This window comes from Elephas maximus, chromosome 25 (genome assembly GCF_024166365.1).
Source record: "Elephas maximus indicus isolate mEleMax1 chromosome 25, mEleMax1 primary haplotype, whole genome shotgun sequence".
Taxonomy (NCBI): Eukaryota; Metazoa; Chordata; class Mammalia; order Proboscidea; family Elephantidae; genus Elephas; species Elephas maximus.
Window position 1 is genome coordinate 22,793,903 of NC_064843.1, and position 10,747 is coordinate 22,804,649.

General features: G+C 39.9%; 1 long non-coding RNA gene across 1 annotated transcript; it reads left to right on the top strand.

The window, feature by feature from the left end:
- The first annotated feature begins 8,026 nt into the window (after positions 1-8,026).
- On the top strand, positions 8,027-10,135 carry LOC126067511 (uncharacterized). Its single transcript, XR_007515424.1, has 3 exons — positions 8,027-8,242; positions 8,644-9,053; positions 9,583-10,135. It is a non-coding gene; the product is annotated as an uncharacterized LOC126067511 (long non-coding RNA).
- The last annotated feature ends 612 nt before the right edge of the window (positions 10,136-10,747 follow it).

The window sequence follows — 10,747 nt, forward strand, 5'->3', positions numbered from 1 at the left end:
GTCAGCCCCTGCAACCATGTGAGTCAGGAGAAGCGCCAGCCTGACGCCTGACCCACAGATTTGGGACTTGCCAGCCTCTACAACTGCATGAGCCATTTCTTTGAAATAAATCTCTCTCTCTATATATATATACAGGAAACCCTGGCGGCATAGCGGTTAAGTGCTACGGCTGCTAACCAAGAGGTCGGCAGTTCGAAATCTGCCGGGCGCTCCTTGGAAACTCTATCGGCCAGTTCTGCTCTGTCCTATAGGGTCGCTATGAGTCGGAATCGACTCAATGGCAGTGGATTTGGTTTTTGGGGGTTTATATATATTTCACTGGTTTTGCTCCTCTAGAGAACTCAGCCTAAGACAAGCACCTATTGTATAATAGATAGGCCTTGTGCTAGGAGCTCTCATATTTTACATACAGAAGCCTGAGTGGTGAGAATGTTGTTCCTGTTTTAAAGGGGAGAATTGTGACAACCGGGTATAGAAAGTTATTATCCAGAGAAAAAGCCAGCTTAGAACTATCCAACCCAACCATAATATGGATAAGCAAGTAGGGGATAGTGATGTACTTATTTCCACATGGTTAATTTTTAATTAAAGGAGCCCTGGTGGCACAGTGGTTAAGCACTTAGCTGTTAACTGAAAGGTCAGTAGTTGGAACCCACCAGCCACTCCATGGAAGCAGGATGTAGCAGGCTGCTTCTGGAAAGATTACAGCCTTGGAAACCCTATGGGGCAGTTCTACTCTGTTCTACAGGGTTACTATTAGTCAGAATCAACTAGATGGCAATGGGAAGAGAAGAATTTTTAATTATACATCAAATAAATGAATGCATTGTCTTCGTTGATAAAAAGTGAAATATTGACAATAAGTTCCCTTTGATGGCCACCAATGTTGGTTACCTCTACAGAAATGCGTATTGAAATAAGTAAAACCAAACCCATTACCATCAAGTCAATTCTGACTCATGGCAACCTCTTGTATTACAGAGTAGAACTGCTCCACGGGGTTTTATTGGCTGTAATCTTCACAGAAGCAGATCGCCAGGCCTTTCTTCCATGGCACCACTGTGTGGATTCAACCTGCCAACCTTTCAGTTAGTAGTTGAGCGTAAGCCATTTTCCATCACCCAGGGACCTTACATTATAAGTAAAGTCAGTATGTAGTCTTCCTGACTTTATTTCCATGTATTTATGTCCATTCATCTAAAATGAAACTATAAAAAATATCTAGCACAATGCCACTGGGGATTATAGAAATTTCAAGTGTGTAAATTTGAAATGATACCAAAGAATGATAATATGAGAAATTAATGTCTCATGTTAGGTGCAAATTTCAAAATAATGCCAGCCATCTACAATTTCTGTAATTTTAAGAAACCATATAACTTCTAAGCAGTAAAGAGCACTGAATTGTGAACTGTGTTGAAATAATTGCTGCTTGGCCCAGCCACTTTAGCAGATAACGATCTACTTAAAAATCAAGTCCACAATTGTTAGTATCCTGAATTAACACACTGCTACTAATGCTTTAGAATATTTTGAATGATGTGGTAACTTGGGAAGTTATTTTAACATTCATTGCTATTAAGATTTTAAATCTTTTAATTACTACACTAGTATCAGCCAAATAGTCATTAAATAGTAGTGCTAGTAGGGTCTGAAAAAAAAAATCATGAAAACTAATTACTTTGAAGAGGAAATTAGATGTTTAATATGCTACAGAAAGCAGACGCCATAATGCACTGTGAAGCTTAATCTAGCGGAGAACATTCTACACAACATCAGAGCTAACACTGAGAAAATAAAAAAGGGCAGTATTATAGCAGAAACATTCCACAATGGATGTACATTTGTGCTCCCTGAGAACGTATCCTTCCCACTTTGTCTATTCCCATGGGAATATTAGTATCGAATGATGCAGGCTTTGCATTTTCCCAGGTCTTTGTGGAAACAAAATCCTTGCTTAGACTGCTCTACTGTTATGTGTGATAATGCTGTACTTGTTTTTTACATTTGTTTCTAATCCATTAGGAAATATTTTGATTTTTACAAAAAGTAGATTAATGCCCTTTATTCTTGTGAAAAATACATCTTATTAAAAAGTATATTGTAAAGCCTCCCCATGTCAATTAGGGTATCTCTGTGTTATACCTTTAATGGTTACCTAATATCCCATCTTACAAATGCACTCAAGTTATTCTAACTAATTATTTTACATTTGGTTTTTATAATTTATTGTCATATCAACATAAACTATGAGAAGTGTACCTACACATATAGCTTTGGGCAATAATTTCCTTAAGTCATAGTCCTAGAAATAGAACTGCTACATTGAAGTACATAATCCTTTTAAATATTGGTACACAGTAGCATCCAAATTGTTTTAGAATATTATATTCAAAACAGAAACTTATGAGAATGAACATATCCCCAAACTTATGCCCACCCTGGTATCATTTTTCTTTATAATCCTTGCCAACTTCGATGGCTAAAAATGTACTTAAACATTTGCATTTTTTATTTGTAGTTTATGGGGTGTTTTCACATATTTATTTATTCCTCGTTTGCATTTTCCCTTTTATAAATTGCTCCTTCATATCCATAGATCATTTTTATGGTAGTGTAATATCCTTATTAATGTGTAAGAGATGGTTAAATGAAATCAATAAACTGTTTCTCTCATATATTTAACAAATACATTTTCCAAGACTGTTTTTTCTTAGCTTTTTTGGAAAGTAAAGTTTTAAATTTTTCTAGAATAAAATTTTACAGTCATTTCCTTTATGATTCCTACCTTCAATGCCTTGCCTTCCCTACACAGAGATTAAATAAGAAAATTCTTACATTTTTTTAGGGACTTGTAGCTTACTATTAAAACGTGAAATCAAGAGTCTATATGAAATTTCCACCACTCGTGTGTCAGTTTGTTGTAGTCTGGTGGCTTGCATGTTGCTGTGATACTGGAAGCTATGCCACCACTATTTCAAATACTAGCAGGGTCACCCATGGTCTGCAGGTTTCGGCAGAACTTCCAGGCTAAGACAGACTAGGAAGAAGGACCTGGAGATCTACTTCTTTAAAAATTGGCCAGTGAAAACCTTATGAATAGCAACAGAACATTGTCTGATACAGTGCTAGAAGATGACCCCTCAGATTGGAAGGCACTCAAAATATGACTGAGGAAGAGCTGTATCCTCAAAGTAGAGTTGACCTTAATGACACGGTTGGAGTAAAGCTTTCGAGACCTTCATTTACTGATGTGGCACGAATCAAAATGAGAAGAAACCAACTGCAAACACCCATTAATAATTGCAACATGGAATGTACGAGGTATGAATCTAGGAAAATTGAAAGTTGTAAAAAATGAAATGGAACACTTGGAAATAGATATCGTAGGCATTAGTGAGCTGAAATGAACTGGTATTGGCCATTTTGAATCAGACATTCATATGGTCTACTATGCCAGGAACGAAAAATTGAGGAAGAATGACATCACATTCATAGTCAAAAAAAATTTCAAGGTATATCCTGAAGTACCACGCTGTCGGTGATAGAATAATATCCATATACCTACACGGAAGGCCAGTTAGTGCTACTGTTAATCAAATTTATGCATCAATCGCTAATGCCAAAGATGAAGAAATTGAAGACTTTTACCAAATTCTGCAGTTTGAAATTGATCAAACATGCAATCAAGATTCATTGATAATTACTGGTAATTGGAACATGAAAGTTGGAAACAAAAGAAGGATTAGTAGTTGGAAAATAATGGCCTTGGTGATAGAAACACTGGTGATCTCATGATAGAATTTTGCAAGACCTTTTTCAACAACTTAAGTGGTGACTATACATACAGACCTCACCAGATGGAATGTACAGGAACCAAATCAACCATATCTGTGGAAAGAGATGATGGAGAAGCTCAATATTATCAGTCAGAACAAGGCCAGGGGCTGACTTCAGAACAGATCATCAATTCCTCATATGCAAGTTCAAGTTGAAGCTGAAGAAAATCAAAACAAGTCCACGAGAGCCAAAGTATGACCTCGTGTATATCCCACCTGAGTTTAGAGACCATTTCAAGAATAGATTTGGTGTATTGAACACTGATGACCAAAGACCAGACGAGTTGTGGAATGACATCAAGGACATCGTACATGAAGAAAGCAAAAGGTCATTAAAAAGACGGGAAAGAAAGAAAAGACCAAAATGGATGTCAGAAGAGATGCTAAAACTTGCTCTTGAATGTAGAGTAGCTAAAGCAGATGGAGGAAATGATGAAGTAAAAGAGCCGAACAGAAGATTTCAAAGGGCGACTTGAGAAGACGAAGTAAAGTATTATAATGAAATGTGCAAAGACCTGGAGTGAGAAAACCAAAAGGGAAGGACACCCTTATTATTTCTCAAGCTGAAAGAACTGAAGAACAAGTCAAGCCAAGAGTTGTAATCCTGAAAGATTCTATGGGCAAAATATTGAACAACAGAGGAAACATCAGAAGAAGATGGAAGGAATACAAAGACACACTGTACCAAAAAGAATTCGTTGACATTCAACCATTTCAGGAGGTAGCATATGATCAAGAACCGATGATTTGAGAAGGAAGAAATCCAAGTTGCACTGAAGGCTCCAGGAATTGACAGAATACCAACTGAGATGTTTCACTGAACATATGCAATGCAGGAAGCACTCACTTGTCTGTGCCAAGAAATTTGGACAACAGCTACCTGGCCAACTGACTATAACAGATCCATATTTGTGGCCATTCCAAAGAAAGGTGACACAACAGATTGCAGAAATTATTGAACAGTATCATTAAAATCACACGCAAGTAAAGTTTTGCTGAAGATAATTCAAAAACGGTTGCCGTAGTACATGGACAGGAAACTGCCAGAAATTAAAGCTAGATTCAGAAGAGGACATGGAATGAGGGATATCATTGCTGATGTCAGCTGGGTCTTGTCTAGAAGCAGAGAATTCCAGAAAGACATTTACCTGTGTTTTATTGACTATTCAAAGGCATTTGACTGCATGGATCATAGGAATTCCAGAACACTTGCTTGTGCTCATGAGGAACCTGTACATAGACCAAGATGCATTCAAACAAACAAGGGACTACTGCATTCTTTAAAATCAGGAAAAGTGTGCATCAGGGTTGTGTCTTTTTACCATACTTATCCAGTCTGTATGCTGAGCAGATAATCCGAGAAGCTAGACTATATGAAGAAGAATTCGACATCAGGATTGGAGGAAGACTCATTAACAACCTGTAATATGCAGATGACACAACCTTCCTTGAGGAAAGCGAAGATGACTTAAAGCCCTTACTAATGTAATCAAAGACTACGGCCTTCAGTATGGATTATACCTCAACATAAAGAAAACAAAACTCCTCACAACTGAACTGTCATGGACTGAATTGTGTCCCCCCAAAATATGTGTATCAGTTTGACTGGGCCCTGATTCCCAGTATTGTGATTGTCTACCATTTTGCCATCTGATGTGATTTTCCTATGTGCTGTAAATCTTATCACTATGATGTTAATGAGATGGATTAGTGGTAGTTACATTGATGAGATCTACAAGATTAGATTGTGTTTTAAGCTAATCTCTTTGAAGATATAAAAGAGAGAAGCGAGAAGAGAAACACAGGGGACCTCATACTACCAAGAAACCAGCACCGGGAGCAGATCTCATCCTTTGGACCCGGGGTCCCTGCATCTGAGAAGCTCCTCCACCAGGGGAAGATTGATGGCAAGGACCTTCCTCCAGAGCCGACAGAGAAAGAAAGCCTTCCCCTGGAGCTGACGCCCTGAATTTGGACTTGTAACCTACTAGACTGTGAGAGAATAAATTTCTCTTTGTCAAAGCCATTCACTTGTGGTAGTTCTGTTATAGCAGCAGTACATGACCAAAGCATGGACCAATGAGCAACATCATGATAAACAGAGAAAAGGTTGAAGTTGTCAAGGATTTCATTTTACCTGGATCCATAGTCAACGCCCATGGAAGCAGCAGTCAAGAAATCAAATGATGCATTGCATTGGGCAAATCTGCTGCAAAAAAAAAACTCTTTAAAGTGTTAAAAAGTACGATGTCACTTTGAAGTGACGCAAGCCGTGGTATTTTCATTCACCTCATATGCATGGGAAAGCTGGACAATGAATAAGGAAGACCGAAGAAGAATTGATGTGTTTGAATTATGGTGTTGGTGAAGAATATTGAATGAATATACCATGGACTGCCAGAAGAATAAACAAATCTGTCTTGGAAGAAGTACAGCCTGAATTCTCCTTAGAAACAAGGATGGCAAAATTTTGTCTCAGGTACAGGATATGTTATCAGGAGGGACAAGTCCCTGGGGTAGGACCTCAAGCTTGATTAAATAGAGAGTCAGTTAAAAAGAGGAAGACCCTCAAAGAGATGGATTGACATAGTGGCTGCAACAATGGGGTCAAACATAGCAATGATTATGAGAATGGCTCAGACCGGGCAGTGTTTTGTTCCATTGTATGTAGAGTTGCTATGAGTTGGACCGACTCAACAGCACCTAACAACAACATATGAAATTTATTTGTTATAATGATTAAGTGTTAGAGAGATAATCTTTCCCTTCTTCCTTTCAATTTCCTAGCATGATTTCTTGACTACCTTATCCCACCCCTCACTCTAAATTCTTATGAACTGCTGGGACCAGAAGAAGTACCTCTTCTTCTGTGGGACCAATGGCAACTTGTTGACTAATATAGTTCATATATATTAAAAAAAAAAAAAAAGGAAATACTATGATTTTTCAAAAACATTCTAGCTGTTGTCCTAGGGTTTTTGTTCTTCCAGGTGAAGTTTAGATGTGTTTTGTTAAGTAAAATAAAATAAAAAGTAAACTAAAAAACCACATCATACAACTCATTGAGATTTTGATTGGAATTTTGTTAAGGAATATTGAGTCTTCCCATCTAGGAAAATGGCATGTGCCTCTTTCAGGTCTTCTTTAAGGTCAGACAGTAGAGTGTAATAGTTTCTTTTGCATAAGTTCTGCCCAAGTGACCTAATAGTTAATTTAGTCCTAGATACTGACTACTACTGTGAATGAAACTTATTTTCTATCTCATTATCATTGGCATAAGAGAAACAACTTATATAAGTTTATTTACCTGCATATCACCTTAATAATAGGAACAAAGTCAGTATCACCAAGAATGGGACAAATTGGCATTATGTCTTCCTGGTGTGGTTTACTGAAAAGGATATAAAATCACTTATGTAAGATTACTTTGAAATATGTATTACCTGAATCTAATTATGAGGGAACAATCAGTCAAACCCAGATGAAGGAACATTCTTCAAAATAACTGGTCTGCCCTCCTCAAAAATATCAATGTCGGGAAGGAAAGAAACACTGACGAATATTCTAGATTAAAGGAGACTACAAAGACATGAAAACTGAATGTAATGAATGTTCCCAAACTGTTGTTGTTGTTGGTAGGTGCCATCAAGTTGATTCTGACTCATAGCAACCCTGTGTACAACAACACGAAACACTGCCCGGTCCTGCCCATCCTCATAACCGTTGCTATTGGATCCTGGATCAGAAAAATGTTATAAAAGATGTTATGGGGACAATCTGGGAAATTTGAATATGGTCTACATATTAGATAATAATATTGTATCTGTGTTACATTTCTTGGATTTGATAGTTGTGTGGTAGCTATTGTGTAAAGAAATGTCCTTGTCCTTAGGAGATACATGCGAAAAGTTTTACGGGTGATGAATCATGATGTCTGCAGCTGTCTCTCAAATGGTGAGGAGGAAGAGGAGAAAGAGAGCTTGCAGATGTGGTACGATACTAACCACTGGTAAATCGAGTGAAGGCTTTGTAGGTCTTCATTCCAAATGACCATTCCTGCAGCTTTTCTGTACGTTTGACATTTTTCCAAATACGTCTAAGAAGGAAAGAAAATTACTAACCATATGTTGTTTAACGAAAAGATTAAATAACACATCGAGCTTTTTGTTGTTGTTTTTAGGTGCTGTGGCGTCGGTTCTGACTCGTAGGGACCTAGGTACAGCGGAATGAAACACTGCTGGGCCCTGCACTGTCCTCACAGTGGCTGTTACGCCTGAGCCCACGGTGGCAGCCACTGGGTCAGCCCATCTCGTGGAGGCTCTTCCTCGTTTTCACTGACCCTCTGTTTCACCCAGCATGATGTCCTTCTCCAGGGACTGGTCCCCCCTGATACCACGTCCAAGGTATGGGAGACGAAGCCTCGCCATTCTTGTTTCTAAGGCGCGTTCTGGCTGTACTTCTTCCAAGACAGATTTGTTCGAGCTTTTAGGATCCTTTTCTTTTTTTAAGTGTCACCTAACACTGGCTGTTGTCATCTCTGAGAGGGGGTGTTATGCGTGAACTCTGGGGGTTTTCCCCTTTGATTTTTGTGTATTTGCTGTTTTAGCTGCCATTTTACTGTATTACTTTTGAAATTTTGAAAAGCAAGTTTTGGGTGGAGGTGGTATTTGCATCCCGGGGAGAAAGCGTGCAGGCCACAGGTATTAATCTTTTACTATTTTGCTGGGCTTTCCTATCTGGTATGTGAGTTAAATTTTTTATCTATTTTCATACGTGCAGCTGACATACAACTTTCCTCCTCAAGGTACCTTTCTGTCTAAAGGGACACTGGCTGTAGGTGGAGCGGGGTTCAGATTCTTAACCCTCGAGATTAATGAAGGAACCAGGGCTCCAAACAGAAGTAGAGATGATTTTGGACAGCAAATACGCCCAACTTGCCAAATAAGGTAGGAAAGGAACCCCTCAGGTGTTCCCTAAGGAAGGGAGTGCGGAGGCTTACTGGGAGCCAAGTCCAGAATTAAATGGCTATCCCTGAGAAGGGCCCTGGGAATTGGTCTTTCTCTGCCCCTTCTGCACATGTGTAGTTCTTCCTCATTGTTCGTCCCAGTTCCTTGTCTCCTGCTTTGTGCGGTAGATAACCCTGGATAACCCTGGAGCCACCAGGTCTGCGCGGTGCTCAGTGACCAGGTCCTACATGAAAGACGTGCACTACAGGTGAGAACGTAGGTTAGAGGTTTGCTTTGCGGGCTTTGGGTGGGTTTATGCCCACACCCAGCGGAAGCAAAAACTTGGGTGAATCCCACACGGACTGTGATTCTAAAGCCCTTGTTCCCGAGCCTGCCCTGCATTTGCCCCTAGAGAAAGCCAATTTGGCTCCAATCTGCAGATTCCATGGAAGGATAAGGAGGGAGGGCACAAGTTTCTTCGAATAAAGTGCACTGGGAAAAGTCACCCAAATGTTAAAGAGCTGTTTCCAGAAGCTCCTCAAATTTGCACTAGGGAGTCGAGTCCACAGCACCAGTGTGAACGAAAGGGAATTTTTTTTTTTAAATAATTTTTATTGTGCTTTAAGTGAAAGTTTACAAATCAAGTCAGTCTCTCACACAAAAACCCATGTACCCCTTGCTACACACTCCCAATTACTCTCCCCCTAATGAGTCAGCCCACTCTCTCCCTCTACTCTCTCTTTTCATGTCCATTTCGCCAGCTTCTAACCCCCTCCACCCTCTCATCTCCCCTCCAGGCAGGAGATGCCAACATAGTCTCAAGTGTCCACCTGATCCAAGAAGCTCACTCCTCACCAGCATCCCTCTCCAACCCATCGTCCGGTCCAATCTATGTCTGAAGAGTTGGCTTTGGGAATGGTTCCTGTCCTGGGGCAACAGAAGGTCTGGGGGCCATGACCACCGGGGTCCTTCCAGTCTCAGTCAGACCATTAAGTCTGGTCTTATGAGAATTTGAGGTCTGCATCCCACTGCCCTCCTGCTTCCTCAGGGGTTCTCTGTCGTGTTCCCTGTCAGGGCCATCATCGGTTGTAGCCAGGCACCATCTAGTTCTTCTGGTCTCAGGATGATGTAGTCTCTGGTTCATGTGGCCCTTTCTGTCTCTTGGGCTTGTAATCGCCTTGTGTCCTTGGTGTTCTTCATTCTCCTTTGATCCAGGTGGGTTGAGACCAATTGATGCATGTTAGATCTGCTTGCTAGCGTTTAAGACCCCAGATGCCACTCTTCAAGGTGGGATGCAGAATGTTTTCTTAATAGATTTTATTATGCCTATTGACTCAGACGTCCCCTGAAACCATGGTCCCCAGACCCCAAAAGGGAATTTTTATAACATTTATTTGATTTGTATTTATATATTATTATTGATGTATTATACTATTGTTATTCTGTAATAATTATTATATTATTATGTGCCTGCAGGCTAAGGGCAGGTGGTGGGTCTGATCTAGGAGCCTGCGTTTGGAAGTAAGGCAGCTGAGTTCACATTTTAGGCCTACCACTGGTTGAGTCTCCAGAGGCAAAATGACTGACCTCTAAGACTCACTTTCCCCATCTGTAAAATGAAGTTATTCTCAAAACCTACCTCAAGGTTGTTCTGAGGATTGAATAAGACAGCACTGGCAAAGCACTTAGCCCAGGTCCTGGCATACTACCGAAGTGTTAACTGCCTTGATCATCTGTCATTAAAAATATGATTTAATTCTTAAACACCTACCCCATCAAATTGGTGTAACCAATCCCATTTTGGGCCTGAGAGAATAGTTAGCATAGAGGTTAAGCACATGGTTTCTGGTGCCAGAAGGTGGGGCCTCAAAGCCAGCTCCACCACAGTTGTTCTAACTTTTCCCTTTCGATTTCCTTATCTATAAAATGGGAGTAATAATACTTCCCAATACTTCTTGCTTT